The 21,640-nt window shown below is 45.8% G+C and overlaps 1 protein-coding gene across 4 annotated transcripts in view; it reads left to right on the top strand.

The window, feature by feature from the left end:
* LYN (LYN proto-oncogene, Src family tyrosine kinase) overlaps positions 1–21,640 on the top strand; it is a 109,253-nt gene that overhangs the window by 18,511 nt on the left and 69,102 nt on the right. The window contains exon 1 of one of the 4 annotated variants that reach the window (XM_086336937.1): positions 16,236–16,620. The exons of 2 other annotated variants lie outside the window; for them this stretch is intronic. The gene's annotated coding sequence lies outside the window, so the exon portion shown is untranslated. Of the gene's footprint in view, positions 1–16,235; positions 16,621–21,640 lie in introns of those variants that run through there. One more of the 4 variants, XM_086336939.1, reaches the window with a different exon arrangement.

Here is a 21,640-nt window from a genome sequence, read left to right as displayed (position 1 = left end):
TTTTGTATCAGGCCATAATTACCTTTTACAGAAAATATAATAAAAAGAACAATCATGTATTGAGTGTGTGTCCTCTGTTAGATGACCATTCCTTACAAGACTTGTTATTGATATTCTTGGTATTGTTAAGGAAACCAAGGCTTAGAGATAATAAATACCTTCTCCTTGACATGTGTGCATGCTCAGTCACTCAGTCATGTCCAACTCTCTGTGACACATGGACAATAGCCCGCCAGGTTCCTCTGTCCATGGGATTCTCCAGGCAAGAGTACTGGAGTGGATTGCCATGCCCTCCTCCAGGGGCTCTGCCCGACCCAGGGATCCAACTCAGTCTTCTGTGTTTCCTACATTGGTAGGTGTGTTCCTTACCAACTGAGCCACCTGGGAAGTCCACTTTCTTCTTTGGTTACTAAGTAAATGGAATATGAGACTGCTCGACTCCCAGGCTGATGTGTTTTATTTAACTTTGAAAGGTTATTTTTTTTTAAAAAATCAGGTTATAAAAAAAAAAGTCAGGTTATAATGTGTGGAAGGTAATATCCTGGATAGTTTATCAAGTTGACTTTATACATTAACTTGAATGCAAACACAGGAATGCAACTCCTCCTGAGAGATCAATAATAAATACAGCTCAGGGACATTTACTGGGCACAGACTGTATGTCATCCATTATTCTAAACATTGCTAAGTTTTTATTCACTTAATCCTCACAACAACCTTATGAAATCGGTACAGTTATCATCCCCTTTTTTTTGTGGACAATTGAAGGTTAATTAACTTGCCCAGGGTCACATCTCTGTGGGGTAGAGCTCAAACTTGAATCCTGGAAATCTGACTTTTAAGGCCAACTCTACGGCTGTACGATTCCAAGGTGCAACCTCTCTGACTTGAGGGAGAAAAAAACCCAGACACTCACAACCAGCCAAAGCGAGAGAGAGCCCTCAGTTCTGACAGTTTGGTGTCATTCTTACTATGATCACAACTTGCAAAGACAAATAAAATTGAAATATTGAAATTGAGCTGAAAATCTGAACATTAAATCAAGAGCTTAAGTGTGATTAGGATAAAGCCAGTTGATTTTATATGCATTAACTTCAGATGGTGACTCCATTTCTCTCTAGTGTCCTGGTCACCATTTGTTGGGAAAGAAACGATTTTCCTCTGCTGGCCAAGCAAAGCAAATCAGCTGTTTTGTAGCAAAGATTGAATCATGATTGGATTAGCCTTTTCTTCATAGTTCCCTCACATTTTTCTTTTGCTAAGTACTCATCTAGCTTGTGTTTTTCTTCCTAATGAAGCAATATCTTACATTATCACAACTCTTTAAAATGCAGCTACAAAGCCTTGGACTTTGAAAAGTTATTAAGATTGTAGTTAATAGGTCACTAATGGCAAAGGGCTGGATAAAAGGCAAAGAATACGGATCTGGTGAGTCATACATCCATCCTTGGCTCACTACCTTCCTCTGTTTCTTGTGGCATTTGCAGGGATGAATTCAAGGTCATCTATGGTTAAGCCTCAGCTAAACGGACTTATTCCCTGGGAAGTGTGTCAACCCTCTGGACAGTGTCTCCATTCAGCACTTGGGTACCCCTTGCTTGCTGTCTCTCAATGGTTCCTCGATGGGCTGTTTCCATTTCTGAATGATTGCTCTCCAAAAAGAAATTAAAAGGAAAGTGGCTGAGACTTAAACTTTCTTTAGAAGGGAAAATGTATTAGGATCCCTAGATTTCCTTTCATTCCTGGGGTGCCAGGTGATTCTTGAAGTAAAATCTCAATTTTTTCTGGTCTTGATGAAGTGTTTTGACTTTGACGTTAACATAAACATTGCTGTTTAATCTCCACATCAGTCCTTGTGTTCATTCTTGGGCCCCTACAGGATCCTATTCTGGTCTATCTTGTGGCCTGGCTGGAACCACTTCTGGGGATTTTCCAGGACCAATAGTCTCCAAACATGGTACCTGAAGGGCTGGGCATTAGCAGAGGTTGTGTGTCATCCTTGCTTTCTGTGGGCAGGAAGGTAGAGCTGGAGGAGTCTTGTGTCCGTATTTTTGACGCCTATCCAGAAGCGACATGAGTCATACCCTGAAATAAACACAACTGACTGACAGTTTGGACCCGCTGCTGGTCGTGTAAGAACCTCTAGACTGTAGAACCGCTGCTCCGTCCAGACCAACCACTTGCTTGAGATCTTTTGGAGGCTGGGCTGCATGCAGAGGAGAGAACTCCTTGCTGAGTAGTTCGTGCTAGTTCTTTGTCTAATTGCACTTTCTGGTTCAACCAAATGTAAACAGATGAGAAGAACCTAAGCCAGAAAGGGCATTAGGACTGTGACTTGGGTAATAAACTACCCCAGGGTCATAATGGACTCATTCCTGGATAGACATGGGATTGAGTCTAGGGTGAGAAAAGCTGAATGAGTGAGTGATGATGCGTCGTCATTTAAAAAATGTCTCACTGTGTTTATGCAAACGGTAGACCAGATGTTAGATGGAGCCCCTCTTTGACTGTTTCTTTGAAGTTTTCAAGAGAACAATTGTGAGCTTATGGGGAACACTGAAAATTATTTGTTTTTGGCTCTGCTGGGTTTTACTTGCGGCACGGGCTTTTCTCTCTAGTTTCAACTCCTCTCTAGTTGCAGTGCGTGAGCTTCTCATTTTGGTGGCTTCCCTTGTTGCGGCTCCCAGGCTCTAGAGCGCAGGCTCAGTTGCAGTACACGAGCCTAGCTGCACTGCAGCACGTGGGATCTTCCCGGCCCAGGGATCAAACCCTTGTCCCCTGCACCGTCAGGTGGATTCTTTACCACTGAGCCACTAGGAAAGCTTCCCAATGAAATTGACTAAGGTTCCTGTATGCCAGACCCGTGAGGTAAAATCAAAAAACATGCAATAAACCCCAATAAGAGAAGAATAATGAATTGAATTACAGTTGACCCTTGAACAACATGGGTTTGAATTGCATGTGTCCACTTATACCTGGATCTCTTTCATTAGTAAATACTACAGTACTACGATCTGCCTTGGTGGAATCTGTGGATGTGGTAAACCAGAGCTGACTGTAGAGGCGTCCATGGATTTTCCTCTCCAAGGGGACAGCACCCTTAGCCCCACCCTGTTCAAGGGTCAACTATGCTTCTGTTGTTTTTGACTGCCAATGTTTCGTGAAATGAACTGGTTGGTAATTTTCTGCTGTTCTAAGTTTTACGTTTAAGGTCAGGAGAAAACTCATTTCCTAGGAAGCTGCTCTTTACTGTAAGTTCTATTTCTGTGTTGATAGTATAATCTGAATTCACTGGGTTTATTGAGACTTCATCATTTATAAGTGATGATTAGTTTATTGTTTGTTTATATAGAACTTAAGCTATTTTGTTGTTTATGTAGATCTTGAGGTTTGAAACTTGAAGTAGCTCTGCTTTTCATAAACATTCATTCTCTGAGCATTGATTATAAACTATAAGGTAGAAGGACTCTTGAACTAAAGGAAAATGATAGTGATAGTTTTATAGTAGATAAACCTGAGATAAGTATAAGTGAATTAATATTTTTCATAAAATATTAGTCCCAAAGCTAATACTTTGAAAATACTACCATTTTCTTATGGTTAGAGTATAACCAAATCCAGGACTAAATAACTTTCCATTTGGGGCCAAGTGGAACAAAATAAAGTTCATAGAATAAAATAAAAAGTTCACAGGTTTCTAGAATAAAAAATAAAGTCCGCAGAAGACAAATTGTGATAGTAAAGTCAATTTTGCTGCACCAGCAAATTTTTAATAGTTGGCTCCATTTATTAATCAGTGCTTTTTTTTTTCCTCTTGCTGAGCTTTTTTTTTTTTTCTGATTTGAGTTCAGGTATGGGGTTAGGTTGGTTGTGGGTAAATTCCAATGTCCACTCTTGCATAACAGTATGACACTGTAATGCAATATGAGATGGTTTTTGTAGCAGCTAGCCAGCAGGACATCTGAAATTAAACCATCTATGGCCTGCCTTGGCTTCCCTGATAGCTCAGTTGGTAAAGAATCTACCTGCAGTGCAGGAGACCTGGGTTCAATTCCTGGGTCAGGAAGATTCGCTGGAGAAGGGAAAGGCTACCCACTCCAGTATTCTAGCCTGGAGAATTCCATGGACTGTATAGTCCAAGGGGTCGCAAAGAGTTGGACACGACTGAGCAAGTTTCACTTTGGGCTTCCCTGATAGAGCAGTTGGTAAAGAATCTGCCTGCAATGCAGGAGACCCCGATTCGATTCCTGAGTCAGGAATTCTGCTGAAGAAGGGGTAGGCTACCCACTCCAGTATTCTTGGGCTTTCCTTGTGGTTCAACTGGTAAAGAATCCCCCTGTAATGCGGGAGATCTGGGTTTTATCCTTGGGTTGGGAAGATCCCCTGGAGAAGGGTATGGCTACCCAGTCCAGTATTCTGCCCTGGAGATTTCCATGGACTGTATAGTCCATGGGGTCTCAAAGAGTTGGACACAACTGACTTTCACTTTCACATAGCCCATCTGGGCTTCCCCAGTGGCTCAGCAATAAAGAATCCGCCTGTAATGCAGGAGATGTGGGTTTGATCCCTGGGTTGAGAAGATCCCTGGAGGAGGGCATGGCAACCCACTCCAGTATACTTGCATGGAGAATCCTATGGACAGAGAAGCCTATCGTTGCTAGGGTTGCAAAGAGTCAGACGTGACTGAGCAACTGAATACAACACAACAATGCATATGGCATGTCTATTACTATGATTTCAGTTCTGAAGTGGAGTTCAGTGTCTGATAAAAGGATCCCAACACCATTGGACTGTAAAGTCTTTTTCAGAGCAGATGAAGTCAAAAGTATAGGGTTTGTCTAATGGTTCTCAGCCCTGGCTGCTCACTGGAGTCAATGGGAGAGCATTTAATTCTCCCTGGGCCCAAGCTGCACCCCAGCTAATAAAAGGGGGATAGTGGAGGACCCAGGCATCGGTGCTTTTTATTATTTTTTAAAGATTTTTTGGATGTGAACCATTTTTAAGATAGTTCATTGAATTTGTTACAATATGGCTTCTGTTTTATGTTTTGGTGTTTTGGCTGAGAGGCATATGGGCTCTTAGCTCTCTGACCAGGGATTGAACCCGTGAAGACTGCACTAGAAGGTAAAGTCTTAACTACTGGGCCACCAGGAAAGTCCCCATTGGTGCTTTTTAGCACTCTCCTTGATACCCTGCTTGTGTACCAAGGTTGAACCACTTCATCAGATCCAGCCGTTGAGGATGTCGGGGCTGTTATGGATTGAAGTTCAGATCAGTGAATTTAGATGTCTTGTTAATATCTGGTCAGTTCCCACCTGAATGTCAAATGTCTTGAGAGCTGAGATGTGTGGGCTCCCTATCCCTAGAGAAGGGGCCACCACACTGAGCACCAGTTAGGAGGGTGGTGTGTCTCCTGGGTTTAGAGAGCCTGCGCCTCCAGTCTCCCCCCACATACTTCAGAAGCTTGAGGGTGGGGTGGGATACCCTACCTGCTGGGAGAGCCTCAGCCTCCAACACAGCAAGTCCTGGTTGTGTTGTGAGGTGTGTGGGTACACAGAGCTCCTCCCGCTTCCGAGCATCTCCCTTGCACTAGGGGACCACTCCCCTCTCCCCAGGACTCCAAGGTTTGCGGGTCGCTCGTGACCTCTACAGAGCAAGGCTCTGTCAAAGCGACCCATGAGTGAGACAGGAAGTCCATATAGGAGCCAGGAAGTAGTATAATGCCGTTGTAGCTCGTTCAGAAGTTTTTGTTTTTGTTTTTTAACATCCAGATTGCCCTAAGTCTCAGAGATGGGGTGCTTGTTCAGGCAGAGGGCCAGGGTGGTGAGATTTACCCTGTGAGCTCTGGGCAAATTACCGCATCTCTGAGCTGCTCTCTCACCATCTGTTAGAATTTCTTATTAGGATTGGTTGTTAAAGAGTATGTGAAAATGGTTTGTTAAGAAAAGGAAAGAAAAGAAAGGAACCCCATTCAAACTCCAGCTTGGGGTGCTGGCCCTTTCATCTAGGGGGAAGGAGCAGACTGCCTGAAAGCTGTTACCCCTTTCCGGCATCATTCATGTTGGTTCCATGAGCCATTAGGGCCCATTAAAAAAATAAAACCCTGACAATCACAGCATGCTGGTGAAGGTGAGGGTGTGGGGAGACTGGAGTGGAAATGGTCCAGCCACTGCAGGAAGCCATTCAGTGGTTTATTATAAAATTCCACATACAAATGCCTCCCAGGCAAGCCTTTCTACTTCTGGGTATTTATGCAAAAGGGATGAAGATGCATGTCCACAAAAAGATGTGTACAGTGATGTATATAGCAATTCTTTTCATAATATGTACATAAAACAAAAAACCCTGTACATAAAACAAATATTCATTATCAGAAGAGTGATTCAATAAAGCTGGATGATGTATTCATAAAATAGGACTACTCAAACCAAAAAAAAGACACTGCTCCAACAATGACTGGTTGAATCTCCAAAACATCATATTAAGTGAAGGACTGATAAGTCAGACAGAAAGAAATGCATACTGTCTGATCTTGTTTCTCAGAAGGTCATGAACAGTGGTCATGGGGAGGAGGTGACTTAGAAATGGACCCAAGGGTACTGAGGTTGTGTCCACAAACATGGCCTTTCTGCGTCTTGCTTTGGAAGCTGGGATTGTGGGTGGAGACATTATCAAAAAACTGATCTCACAGAGCATTTAAGATCTGTGCATTTTACTCTATAGATTTTGGGGAGATGAATAATTAAAATTTATTTTTCTTCTTTTTTTTATTGTGGTATACCTAACACAACATTTACTGTCTTAACCATTTTAATTTTTTTCAGTTAAAAAATTTCTGGGCACAACAGCTTGGCTTGCAGGGTCTTAGTTCCCTGACCAGGGATGGAACCTACTCCCTCGGCAGTAAAAGCACGGAGTCCTAACTGCTGAACCACCAGGGAAGTCCCTCTTAACCATTGTTAAGTATCCTGTGACATTAAAAACATTCACACTGTCCTGCGACCCTCATCACCATTCATCTCCAGGAGATTCTATATTTTGCCTCAGTAAGAAAAGCACACTAAAAACGCTGTCATGTGGTGAGGTCAGTTCAGCTGTAACTGAGGTGTTAGCCTCATACGTCCGGACACACAGGACCATCTGCTTCCTGCTGCGGCTACCAAGAGTGGTGGACACTGTTCTGCTGGACACCTGTGCCCTCCACATCAGCACGGACTTGCCTGCTTCTCCACTGACCGAGAGCTCCCAAGGGTCGAGACAGTCCTGCTCATCGTCCTCCCGAGTCATCCGTGTGAGGAAGGCTCCCATGAACGTGCGCTGAACGCCTAGTGGTCCTCGTGTCAGCACGCAGCCTGGTACCTTTCCAAGGCTTTCTCAAAGAAAACAGTGCTGCATCTGTTAAATGGCTCAAGAAACCATGTGCGATTTAGAGTCTTGAACTGGGGAGCCTTTTGCACAATTTCCTGGAACCACTGCTTCTGGTTAGCATGTGCGTTCATGTCTCTGTTCCTTCTTGCTGAAGTGAACTCTCAGGCTCTCCCACCCGACATGGGGCCTTCAGCACTTCCCTTCCTCCTTGTCCTGTGGTTTCCTGGCCCGCCTTCAGGTTGCCTATCTACCCAGCCCAAAGGGCCTGGACCACTGCAAATAAGCCATTCCTCCAGCAGCTCAGAAAAGTCCAAACTAAGACCTCATGTTTTTCTTCTTCAGAAACTCCAACAATTGCCAGGAATCAGAAGGATTATAAAATAAGGGGAGGGGTCTTTGCATGCTGCAGTAGGAGGACCTGGCCGCCTTGCTTCTCAGCTGAGTCACAGAAGGTCCGCTGCAGGCCCTTCTTCCTCTCCGGAGCCCCAAAGCCAGAAATAGAGTGTGTGATAAGGGCTTCCATTCCTGGACAGCTGAACAGTTTGTACCATTTCAAAACTGCATAATCCTGTTCAGACAGTTTTCAATATGTGTTCAGCATTGCCGTCCATGGTCTCAGTTGCATGCATTTTCTTCACTAGAAAATGCAACCAGCATACACTGAAAAGAGTGTTTTGCTTAAGACTGAAGGGTTCCTACTTTCAACCTACCTTGTAATTTTCATCGTGTCTTTTCCTAGCATTCATATCAACACCTTGGACTTTTAGCATCCCACTACATTTTTTAAATTACCACTTTAAAATACAATGAAAAGCTCAAATAAGACACTGTCCCATCTATCACCTGTTGGGACTAGGACGGAGCTCCTGGTGACTATGAACTTGGAGGGCGGGCGGTAGCACCATGCAACAGGCAGGAATGTGCATTCATTGTTTGAGAGGGAAAAGTCTGAGTTTGGGGCAGAAAAGGTAGTTTGGGGATGTTATTATGAAAGTTGGACATGCTGCAGTGAAGACTGCTTACAATGTAAGGAAATCTCGTTTTACAGACAGGAAACTCATTCATTCATTCATCAGCAATATGTCTTAGTGGTTTAGTTTAGTTGCTGAGTTGTGTCTGACTCTTTGTGACCCCATGGACTGTAGCCCACCAGTCTCCTTTGTCCGTGGTATTTCCCAGGCAAGAATACTAGAGTGGGTTGCCATTTCCTACTGCAGGGGATCTTCCGAACCCAGGGATTGAACCAAATTCTCTCGTCTCTTGCATTGGCAGGCAGGTTCTTTACCACTAGTACCATCTGGGAAGCCCTAGAGAGGGTTGCCAGATTTAACGAATACAAATAGAGAATGCCCAGGTTACACTTGAATTTCAGGCGTGCAATGAATGAATTTTTAGTATATCTCATGCAATGTTTGGGACGCACTTATACTAAACAATGATTGGCTGTTTTGTGAAATGCCGATATTGCTGGGTGTCCTGCATTTTCTCTGGCAGTGGGAGGCTGTGGGGCTGGAGCCGGGAGGTCAGACTGAGAATGGGCAGTGGATGTCCATGGGGAGGCCTTGCTGATGAGCTGGATCTGGGGAGTGAGACAGAGGAGTACAAGATGACTTCCGGGTCTCCAACCTCAGCACCTAGGAGGCCCTTAACTGAGCTGGAGAAGCTGGGGCGGGAAGTATGTGTGTTGTGATGCTGACAAGCCTTGTTTAAGGGAGTGTAAACAGGAAGACATAGACATTTCATGAATTGTCCCCTGCTTCTCCGTACAGGCCCACCCCTCCAACTGTCTCCCCTTCCTCCTCCCCCCCCGCCCCCCATCTTGTGTTCTCTGCTCCAAAGGAATAGAGAAAAGCAGTTCAGGACACAGGTGACTGGGACGAGCTATTTTCTAAATAAACATTTAGATCCCCTGGAGAAGGGAATGGCAACCCACTCCAGTATTCTTGCCTGGAGAATCCCATGGACCGAGGAGCCTGGTGGGCTATAGTCCTTGGGGTCACAAAGAGTCAGACATGACTGAGCAACTAATATTTGCACGCTTTCAAGCTGCTACTAAGGGAAATGGTGGGAAAACAGAAATGTGCTTCCTAGGGACTGGGCTACAGAATATTTCTATTAATAGTTCCTTGTGTAACATTTCTGTGCGCCTCTTTTGCAATGTGTCTTTAAGGATCCATCAATAGGCATAATGAAATGGGACAAACAGGGCAGTTTTGCAATGAAGTGGTTATGTGGACAACCAGGGACAGGCAAAATAAGCTGGGTGCAGAAGTGTCTTAGTCCAGCTTTTATAAAATCCAACATTACAATTATACCAGACATTACAACTGTAATATCTAACATTACAATTGGGCTTCACAGGTGGATCCATGGTAAAGAATCCACCTGTCAGTGCAGGAGACGTGGGTTTGATTCCTGGGTTGGGAGGGTCCCTTGGAGGAAGAAATGTCAATCTACTCCAGCATTCTTGCTGGGACAGTGGAGCCTGGTGGGCTACAGTCCGTGGGGTCACAAAAGAGTCAGACTCGACTTGGCAACTAAACAAACACTACAACTAAGTGCATGGCTACACTGAAGTATTTTCTGAAATTTTAGCCCAAATAAGAATTTTAGCCCTCTCATTTCTATTTTTATGAAGAAAAAACAAGTGTATACAAGCACAGTTGTGATATTGCATTTCCTGATTAAAAAGATACATCTTTTAAAAAAAAATTGGACTACAAATATTAAGATTTCTTTCAAAGTGGTCCTTGTAAAGTTCATTCTCTTTGACTTTATTTTTATGTAGGGTGAAGCCACTTGATTGAGTAAATATTTTGATTACAGAGGGTTTGGATATAAAATGGCCCCTTATCCCGAGAATGTTTTTGAAAAGTGAAAACTGGACATATGCCATGACTCTGACTTTTTCTCCACCCCTTCTACTTAAATCTTTTAGTAAAACAATTTTACCAGAAATTCCATATGAACAGTCAATAAGGCTTATTACTGTTGCTCTATTTCCAAAGTTGCTCGGCTTCCAGTGGCAGACAGAATGTCCCCTAAGTCAAACCTGGAGAATCACCTGTAATGTGTGTTATGAATGCTCACTTGCTTCACGTGGATTTGAATTCAGGGGTCTGCCTAGGGCAGGGTCCAAGAATCTGTATTTTTAACAAATACGCCAGCCATTTTTGCAGGCTGGCAAATCTGGAAAACACTGGCTTGAGTGAAATAATTAAAATATAGTCATTGAGGACTTCCCTGGTGGCTCAGTGGTAAAAAAATCCACCTGTCAGTGCAGGAGACAAGAGTTCCATCCTTGGTCTGGGAAGATCCCACATGAAGAACCTAACCCGAGCGCAACTAACCACTGAGCCGAGCCTGTGCTCCTCAAGAAGAAAAGCCATCACGATGAGAAGCCCAGGCACCGTTACAGAGTCGCCCCTGCTCGCCGCAACTAGAGAAAGCCCTCACGCAGCAGCAGAGACCCAGCACAGTTAATAAATAAATAAATAATTAAAAAAATAAAATACAGTCGTTGCATTCCAACTGTCTTGAAGGTGTGAGTGAAAGAGCCTTTTGAGAGATTGAAGGAGAAATAATGGCACGTAAGTGGTTTCATGTGTTACACAGTTCATCAGAGTTTGGTCTGCCGATGGGCTTGAAAGCATCCTGGGCACTGACGGTGCTGTGTGTTCAAGACATGAGCCAGGAGGGACGGTCAGTTCTGCCCGGTAGCTCCGGACAGCTTTGCACACAGGACGAGGCATTTGAAATGGTTCATTTGAAACCAGAAGGAGGAGGTTGCTTATGGGCTGGTGGGGTGGAGAGGGGGAGGGACATTATTCTAGGAAGGAGCAGGTGTGACGGTTAGAGGAGAATGGGGCCCTCAGGTGTGGGGTTCCCATGGAGCTGGTCCTTAGGGTGGGTGGGGTGAGGTGAGCGGCTTGTGGAACCAGGAATGTAGGCTGCTGTGAAGGGAGAGTCTTGCCGAGCTCTGTTGTGTGAGGAACAGGGAAATGGCAGAGAGCTGCAGTTGTTTTTGGAAAGAGAACGGGAAGAGCACTGTGCGGCATGGCGGATGGGCTGGGGTGGGGGAGAGGGGAAACAAGAGGGCTGAAAGCCAGGGTGGAGAGTTTCAAACTCAGCTCTGGTGGGAGTGTGAGGCACAGAGAGCACAGTGAGGCCCCAGGAGGCCAGCCCTCTGCTCCCTAGAAGCATCTGAAGTATTAACATGAAACCTGCTGGGATGACCCCATACCTCAGAGAGCAAATATTCCCTTCAAGTCAGAGTAGAGAAGAAAAAGCCAAAATGTTCCCGTCTCCATGTGTGAGAGGCTTTGGTCCCTTGGGTCTCAGGGTGGTAGGGGCCCTGCAGGTGGGTTGGCACAACCAGCAGCCTTGACTTGGGCGCTGCTTGGACCAGCTGGGGCGTCCAGGCACCAGCCCAAGCCCTGGGGTGTCTTCCAGATTCTGCAGGGAACCGACACATCTGCGTCGCCCTGTGAGCTGTGTTCCTCGTCCCTCCTCTCCACCCGTCTCACTCTCCTTTCTAGACGTGAGAAAACACCATCTCAGAACAAAAGCCGGTAGATTCACCTACTTGGTGAAGGGAGAAAGACCAAGGAAAATGCTGTTTTTTTCACTCCCCCACCTTGTTCATTGTGTTTGTAACGTGGGAACCCAGTTTGAAACAAATGTGGAGAAGGTGAACAATGACAGTGGGCTGGTGTCGGGGGAATCCTGGGCTGCCAGACTAGGAAGGGGCTTCAACCCTCTGTTGCCTGAGGTTTCCCCTGCTTAGAATTAGGAGAAGTGAATGACATCCATGTAGACGGGGAGTTCAGATGGGTGTGTGTGTGCGCTCAGTCGATAAGTTGTGTCCTACTCTTTGCAACTCCATGGACGATAGCCCGCCTGCAAGGCTCCTCTGTCCTTGGGATTTCCCAGGCAAGAATACTGGAGTGGGTTTCCATTCCCTTCTCCAGAGGATTTTCCCAACCCAGGGATTGAACCTGTGTCTCCTGCACTGGCAGATGGATTCTTTACCACTGTGCCACCTGGGAAGCCAGATGGGTTTGTTAATTAAATGTAAAAGATCCATTTTATAATAACACACATTAACGCGGGGTTGATGACTGAGGCTGTGCTTCGCCTTGAAGCCTCCTCATCTGTTATCTGCTCTTCTTTTTGAAAGTTGTCTTCTCATTTCAGTTTCCATTGCACTGCATTGCAGTGGTCCAAGATCTCTGAATTCTAGAACTGGCTGCTGCCTGCTTTCCACTGCAGCCCTTACTGTCCTTTGCCCCATCTTCTATGATTTTGCTCTGCAGTTCTGGACATGGGCTGGTTAGAAACACCAACCCCCTCCCCTGGACTTTGTCAGATTACTAGGGGTGATTTTGAAAGGTTTATGCCTTATTTCCAGACCTGATGCCACTCTGGGAGGGTGTGTGTGCAGGGTACAGATCTCAGAGCAGTGGAGATGGTTCCACTGGAACACGGGTTCTAGGTGGGTGTCCTGCCTTTGATGCTGATCCCTGAGCACCAGATGTGAAGGAAAGTGTAAACCCCTCATCATGTCCTGCATGTCACGATGCCCCACCCCTGAGGGACAAGCACACACTGACCTAGAGATGTGGGGATGGTAACACTGTGTGTGTGTGTATGTGTGTGCGCGTGCTGTGCTTGTCAGTCACTCAGTTGTGTCTGACTCTTTGCGACCCGATGGACTACAGCCCCCCAGGATCCTCTGTCCATGGGGATTCTCCAGGCAAGAATACTGGAGTGGGTTGCTATGCCCTCCTCCAGGGGATCTTTCCAACCCAGGGATCCAGCTTAGGTTTCCTGCATTGCAGACGGATTCTTTACTGTCTGAGCCCCCAAGGGAAGCCCGTGTGTGTGTGTGTGTGTGTGTGTGTGTGTGTGTGTGTGTGTGTACAGACAGAAAAATAAAAGACCAGGTTTCTGTTCATTTGGAATGATGACGGGCTTCCCAGATGACTCAGTGGTAAAGAACCCGCCTGTCAATGCAGGAAAACAGGTGTGATCCCTGGGTGGGAAAGATCCCCTGGAGGAGGAAATGACAGCCCACTCCAGTATTCTTGACGGGATAATTCCATAGAGAGAGGAGCCTGGTTGGCTACAGTCCGTGGGGTTGCAAAGGGGCAGCCATGACTGAAGTGACTGACCATGCTGAGATCAGCAAGAGTCATTCTTTTGCAATTGCTCTTTAAACATTTTTATACACTGGATACGCTAATGATATTGTGTCAAACTTGTTGAGAAAGTGGAGGAGGGGGAGCTGTTGACATGAACTGAAGAAAGAAGGGGAGGCCCATGTCTGGAAGGCGTCTGCAGCTCCTGCGTCTCTTACGGTAGATTCAACAAGTCACAGTGACCCCAGGTGCATAGAATTTGAGCTGGAAAAGATGGACATTTTGTTTGACCCACGAGTACTGTGAATGAGGAGACAGTGGCTGTCTAAACCAGGTAAAGGAATAGTGCATCCGGGATCCTCAGTGGTAGTCGCTGTACTCAGTTCCCCCCAGATTCCGATTGGAATTTGTCAGCTCCGGCTCCACAAATAAGATGAGTCTAAACTAGATAACCTGTGGCATTAGTGGGTCTTTGGGTTCCCATGGAAACCTGCTCTGGCCACAGCGTAAGCAGAAAGGAGGAAATTTTGGAAGGAAGCTGAGGTCTTACACAAAACTGCCCTGAGGCGAAGGAAGGGCTGAGTAAGCGAGTCTGCGGTGCTAGGGACAAGGCATCTCGAGACCTCCCACTTTGGATGCTGGGGAGCCCAGCCCTCTGACTCAGTGGTTCTGTTCCCTTCCATGGGGTCCTCGCCATGAACATGTTCTCACCCAGACGTTGCTCACCAACCGTCCCATCCCTCACCTCCTGTTACCCTGCTCTTTCTGCATCACACTCACCACCACCTAAAAGTCTTAGAGTTGGAGACTCCCCTGGCGGTCCAGTAGTTAAGATTCTGCCATCCAATCCAAGGGGTTCGGGTTCTACCCCAGGTGGGATAAGTAAGATCCCGCATGCCTTGGGGCCAGAAAACCAAAACATGAAACAGAAGCAATATTGTAACAAATTCAATAAAGACTTCAAAAATGGTATGCATCTAGAAAATCTTTTTAAAAAAGGAATGATTAAAAAGTTTTAGAGTTACTTGTTCACCTGTGGAGATTGAAAAATACTGACACCCAGGCCTGACCCTCAGAGAGCCTGGTCTGGCGTAGAACCAGAGCATGTGTTTTCCCTAAAAGCCCCATGATCTTCAATGCTTAGCTCAGGTTAAGAATCAAGGCCTAAGTGGCCCTTACACATAACACTACTGTGTGTAAAATAAATAACAAGAACCTGCTGTTCAGCACAGGGAACCCCACTGAGTGCTCTGTGCTGACAGAGTGAGGATATGTGCATACGTATGGCTGAGTCACTTTGCTGTACAACAGAAACTAACATTGTAAAGCAACTAAACTCCAAAAATAATAAAAGAATTGTGGCCTAATAAACACATTGGTAGAGCAAACACAGGATGTACTGCTGTTACCAGCATGGCTGAAAATATGTTGAAAAGAATTGAGTGACACTGTGAGGGAGAGGGGTAGTTTGGGATGGACATGTACAGCTGAGAATATTTAAAATGGATAACCAACAAGGACCTACCATACAGCACAAGGAACTCTGCTCAGTGTTATGTGGCAGAGTGGATGGGAGGGGAGTTTGGGGGAGAGTGGATACATTATATGTATGGCTGAGTCCCTTCACTGTCCACTCGAGTCTACGACAGTATTGTTAATCAGCTATACTCCGAGGGTTCAGGATGGGGAACACATGTATACCTGTGGCGGATTCATTTCGATATTTGGCAAAACCAATACAATATTGTAAAGTTTAAAAATAAAATAAAATTTAAAAAAAATAAAAATTGTAAAAAAAAAAAAAGTTTCTTTTAAACAAAAGAATTGAGTGACTCATGTAGAAAGGATTCTTTGGGAAGAATCAGGCCGTTGTGAGTAAGCACACATAAGTGATGTTGACAAGAGCCCTCCCAAAGCAGGTGCCCTGGGGGAAGGGGGCGGTGGCCCCAGTTTCCCAGTAAGTCCACGGAGGATGGGGGAAGTAAATGACTTGCCCAAGGTCGACCCGTAGCTCAACAGTCATACATTCCGCCTGCGTCTACACTTCTCTGATCCTGAGTGACACCCTCTTCTCCGTGGTTCCCTCTTGGGGCCACATGGGGGCTGGGGGTGAAGCCCCCTACTCCCTTGCCTAGAGGTTAAAACCAGGGGAGCTGATGGCACAAGGAAGGATTGTTGAAGGTTTGGCTGTGTTACTAAGGGAGGGCACATTTTTAGCAAAAACCATAGGCGAGAAGGAGAACCTCAATTTCAGCAAGAAAAGCAGAAGTTGCTGGGCGGTCAGGGCTAATGAACGGAAATGTGAGGGATCTAAGTGTGAGAGTCTGAACCTAAAAGCAGTTTGGTTAAAAGCAGGGAAAGAAACAGAGGCGGGGAGAAAAGAAAGAATAGGTTTTGTCTCTTTAGGGAATTGAGATGTAATTCAGTGGTTGCACTTTTAGCGTTTTGGTGAGAGGGGCAAACAGAAATATGAATGATCTGTAAATGTTGTACTTTTCATCCAAATAGTGGCATGAAAGAGTCTTCCCCTGGGAGAACAGAAAGCCCCTCTGTGTCAGGATGGTTTGGAAACGGATTGCTTTTTACCAGGAGGGATGGACCATGGGACTGCGGGTTCTTACAGAAAAAAAATCTGTAATCCTTTTGGGTTTAACCATTAGGCAAATTGAGCTTCCTGGTTTCAGAAAGAGAAAACAGACCCAAAAGAGAAAAACCCAGGCCCGTGGGAACAAGAAACTTCCTCCTCCTGGGGCTGCTTGAAAGGCCTGCTGTGCCCGTCTGAGTCTCCAGCTCAGCGTGAGGCTGGCTGGAGGGCTTCCCGGAGGTGGAGGGGTGATGGGCAGAGAACGGCCGCGTTGAAAAGGAACTCTGGACATGGTAGCTGAGGCTGCAGGCTTGGGCCTTGGGGTCTGAAGCACCGAAGCTGCCTTTTCGTTCGACGTAAACCTGGGGAGTGAAGGACCCGGGGACTGAATTGTGTCCCCGCTGTTTGCCCCTTAGTTCTCTGGGTCCTTCAGCCAACCCGGAGGCCAAAAATAGAATTCTTCAGGTTTTTACTCTTTTGGTGACAAATCAGAGGAGAGACCCAAAGCCAGTTGAAACAGAAAGACCTGTAAGTACAGAGCTCGTTTGTCTGCCAGATGGGTGAGTAGGGGCTGTAAGACAGTGAGAGGCTTGAGCAGTTCAGTGAGGGGAACCCCGTGTGAGTGGGGAGGGCTCTGTAATCTGGCCCGCTTCCATCTCAGGGAAGGGAACTAAAGTCTGGGATGGGGCTGAGTGTGGGGTGCCTTAGAGGCCTGTCTGTGGTGCTGTGCAAAATGTAACACTTTAGTTGGTGAAACCCACACTTGTAAAGACTCCCTAGTGATTTTTATTTAGCAGTTTTGTTTGTGCCAAAGGTCCCATGAGCCTTTCTTCTCTATAATCTGGCTCTCCCTGTTTAGGGGGATGGGGAGAGAAAATGGGAAGTCATGCATTGTTCACTGTTTTGAAGTAGAGGGATTAACATATGCTCTTGTGTTTAATCCTCACAATAACCCTTGAAGGAGTAGTGTTATCTGCTTGGTACAGATGAGTAGGATGAAGTTCAATTAAGTAACTGGCTGGCGTTTGTTTGGCTCTCAGGAAATACAGGAGTCAGGTTGGACCCAAATTTCCTCATCCTAAAGCTCTTGGCACCTTCATTTGGGAGAAATGACTGAGTTGAGATTTCAGCCCAGATTGTTTGAATGGTCACAGACTGACTAGGTGGCTGCCATGGTCTAGATTTGTCTGAAACAAAAATGATTTGGGGAACTAACATTTGTTGATCATCTATTATAAACCAGATAGATTGTAGCTAATAAAAAGAATGGGATCTACCTACAGAATTGCTTCTGACTGCAAACTACTGTATCAGTTCAGTTCAGTTGATCAGTTGTGTCCAACTCTTTGCGACCCAATGGACTGCAGCACACCAGGCCTCGACTCAAACTCATGTCTGTGAGTCGGTGATGCCATCCAACCATCTCATCCTCTGTCGTCCCCTTCTCCTCCCACCTTCAATCTTTCCCAGCATAGTCCATGGGATTTCTAAGTTCAACTTCAATTCAACGGAGGTGTTTTGCTGTGTCATGGTGACGAGGTCAGGGGACTGTGTATGTCTCAACGGTGGAAGCAGGGTGGTGTACAAGGAGGCTGATCAGATAGTATGTCAAGGAGTTTACAGTCTCCATGGAGGAGAGAGACGCATACACATTAACAGCAGCTGATGCAGGAGTTACAGACCCACATAAAACAGGACCGTTGGTGGTGTCCTGGGGCTTGTGGCTACATCCGAAATCGATGATGGGTAGAAGTGGTCAGGGAGAGAAGGATGTAGGCAAGACTCGGTCTGAATTAGGCTTTGGAGAATCAGTGGGATTGGCCTACATGCGGAGGCAGAATGGTGTTACCATGTCAATAAATGCAAGTTTCTGTCCTTGTCACACTGAGCGGCAAGAGACTGGAGCCAGGCTGTGAGGAGCTGTGTGGGCCAAGCTGAACACTGGCAGTTTTCTCCTGTTGATAGTACTAGAGATGTTGGTAGCAGAATTTGAGATGATGGTATAGTAGTAATAATGGTGTCTTAACACTTCCTGAGTGTTTATTCTACTGTGTCCTCCGTGCCATGATGAATATGTATGAGCATTTCCAAGTGCCAAGCTCTGTTCTCCAGACGGGCAGTCCAACGGGGTACAGACCTGACAAAAATCCCTGCTCTCACGGGGCTTGCCGTTCATCGAGGAGGGACAAAGCAAATGCTAAAATAAATCCTGTAAGCTAAATTCGTGTGATCATGCCATGGAGAAATGTGAATACAGAGTGGTGGGCAGGGAGTGGGTGAATGAGAGCACATCTCAGTTTTGAAGTTTGCCTCTGAATAAAGGTAGAATTCATTCATTTAATCAGGTGAAGAGTAGAAGGTGGGTCTGATGGATCCTGAATGTAAATGAAAAGATGAGATGATTAATTCACAGATTTGAGCCCAGAGTCGGGAAAAGCCTGATGCCACAGATACTGGCCAGGAGGCAACCACACTACCCAGAATAGTCACATCTAAAGTGGACCTTTTAGTCATTAATATCATGTAAGGGTTAGTAGGGGCTAACCTACTAACTAGTAGGGGCTAGTGACTCAGTGGATAAAGAATCCGCTTGCAATAAGACTCAGAGGAGACGCAGGTTCAATCTCTGGCTCGCGAAGATTCCCCGGAGAAGGAAATGGCAACCCACTCCAGTATTCTTGCCTGGAGAATCCCATGGACAGAGGCGTCTGGCAGCCGCCGAGTGGGTTCGCAAAGAGTGAGCCACAACTGAGCAACTGAGCATGCGCACAGGGTTTAGTAGCGAAAGAAGACTAACGTAGGGGAAAACCGTCAGAATGACGCTATTGGCCTTGTCCGTGCCTTTCCCTAAGCCTCCAGCGAGGTTACACAGAAAGTGACGAGGGCCCAGTGGAGAATAAAATGGGACTGCAAGATGACAGAGGTTTTGATCCTGGGTGACGAGGATGGTGGGGGAAAATGAGAAATTTGCCCTACGAATAATGGAAATTCAACAGAATAGCCATCATGCTGTTTAACTTATTTAGAATTTTCTGTAAGTGACCAGGGGGCACCCGGCCCAGCATCAGTACTCCCTGAGAATCAGTGGTTTCTGCTTAGAGCACAGTGGGCAGCCTGGAAGGTGACGGGGTGGGTTTCCAGCGCCAACGCACCAGCCCCCCTCCCCCCACGTGCACCTGCCGGGGCCCCACCCTCCACGCTCTTTCAGCCTGGCTGCTTCAGCTGACAGCACCCACCTGCTGCATCTTCCCCCTCCTGCTGCTGCTCTCTGTGTAAACTTACAGATTCACAGGTCCCCAACCCCCTTGGTTCACAGCCCCTTGAGAACCTCTGAGACCCCCTGAGGGTCTCAGTAAGTTTTTCACAGCGATCCTAGAGCAGAAGCACCAGAGTCCCATTCCCTAGGGAGTCAGATGCAAACCACTTCATATGCATTCGTTATCACAATTCAGTACCATTTTAAAAAGTAATAATGGTGCTAGCGGTAAAGAACCTGCCTTCCAATGCAGGAGACATAAGAGATGCAGGTTTGATCCCTGGGTCAGGAAGATCCCCTGGAGGAAGGCGTGGCAACCCACTCCGGTATTCTTGCCTAGAGAATCCCATGGGCAGAGAAACCTGGCAGGCTTCCATGGGGTCACAAAGAGTCACTACTGAGTGACTAACACTTAGCCAGTTAACAATGTCCTGACGGTTTCAGGTGGGCAGCAAAGGGACTCAGCCATATATGTGTATCCAGTCTCCCCAGCTCACCTCCCCATCCAGGTTGCCGCATGATATTGAGCAGAGTTCCTGTACTGTACCGGTCCTGGTTGGTTATCCATTTTAAATAAAAAGATCATACTTCTATGAAAGTAAAGCAGTGTCCCTTGTTATAGACATTTTGGCAGTGGAGAGGGAGAAAAATAAAAAAATGACCATAGAAGTGTGAAAATTTTTTATTTTAATTTTGATTTAAACAAAAATTTTTCTAAAGTTTATTGTATTAATAATAACCAAGTGTTTTCCCCTTGTAATTTTAAAACCCATCACATATAATAATGCTGTACTGATTCGCTCCCCATCCTGTTCTGATTTCATTTGATTTGAATAGTCCTTTCCGGACTTGTTCCTATGTATGTCATCATAATGTGGATTCAGTTTTAATCTTGCCTTGTTAGAATGTTACATTATAAACATTGTTTTATTCAGTCACAGAGTTCTTTTAGCCATTCTTAAAAATGGATGCTTGTCACTTTCAAGGAGATGTTGTTGTTGTTCAGTTGCTCAGTTGTGTCCCACTCTTTGCATGGGACACCCCATGGACTGCAGCACACCAGCCTTCCCTGTCCTTCACCATCTCCCAGAGTTTGCTTAGACTCATGTCCATTGAGTCAGCGATGCCATCCAACCATCTCATCCTCGGTCATCCCCTTCTCCTCCTGCCTTCAATCTTCCCCAGTGTCAGAGTCTTCTCAAATGAGTCTGTTCTTTGAATCAGGTGGCCAAAGTATTGGAGTTTCAGCTTTAGCATCAGCCCTTCCAATGACTCTTCAGGACTGATTTCCTTTAGGATGGACTGGTTGGATCTCCTTGGTCCAAGGGACTCTCAAGGGTCTTCTCCAGCACTTCAGTTTAAAAGCATTAATTCTTTGGCACTTAGGCTTCTTTATGGTCCAACTCACATCATTCAAGGAGATACTTGCACATAATTTAAAAACCAAAACAACTGAAACACTTTGAAACATCAGACGCTCACTCCTCCTTCCTAGCACCCATCATCCAGTTTTACTCACCAGATCCAACCACTTTCTTTTCCTCAATTCCAATAGCTTTACACCATGGTGGAGTCTCTTGAATGCTACCATATAATTTAGGTATCTGCTACCAACCTAGACAGCGTATTAAAAAGCAGAGACATTACTTTGTCAACAAAGGTCTGTGTAGTCAAGGCTATGGTTTTTCCAGTGGTCATGCATGGATGTGAGAGTTGCACTATAAAGAAAGCTGAGTGCCGAAGAATTGATCCTTTTGAACTGTGGTGTTGGAGAAGACTCTTGAGAGCCCTTGGACTGCAAGAAGATCTAACCAGTCCATCCTAAAGGAGATCAGTCCTGGATGTTCATTGGAAGGACTGTTGTTGAAGCTGAAACTCCAATACTTTGGCCAGCTGATGCGAAGGGCTGACTCATTGGAAGAGACCCTGATGCTGGGAAAGATTGAGGGCAGGAGGAGAAGGGGACGACAGAGGGTAAGATGGTTGGATGGCATTACCGACTCAATGGACATGGGTTTGGGTGGACTCCGGGAGTTGGTGATGGACAGGGTGGCCTGGTGTGCTGCAGTTCATGGGGTCGCAAAGAGTAGGACATGATTGAGCAACTGAACTGAACTGAACCGTTCTATTTTTACTTAATCAACTTACTGAACTGTTGGTTGACAGCAGTGGTTCTTCAGGATTGCTAATTTCTGATAAAATCCTGTTGATTATGCAAATATGTGTGTGTACTCAGGGCTGCCTCATCTGATAGTCTCTGTCTTTTTGTTTTTATGTCTAATTTAGTTGTAT

The sequence above is a fragment of the Bos grunniens genome, chromosome 14, assembly GCF_055505025.1.
Source record: "Bos grunniens cultivar Pamir isolate PY7600 chromosome 14, Bosgru_T2T1.0, whole genome shotgun sequence".
NCBI lineage: Eukaryota > Metazoa > Chordata > Mammalia > Artiodactyla > Bovidae > Bos > Bos grunniens.
The sequence above is the reverse complement of the archived record's forward strand: the minus strand, read 5'-3'. Positions and strand labels throughout refer to the sequence as shown.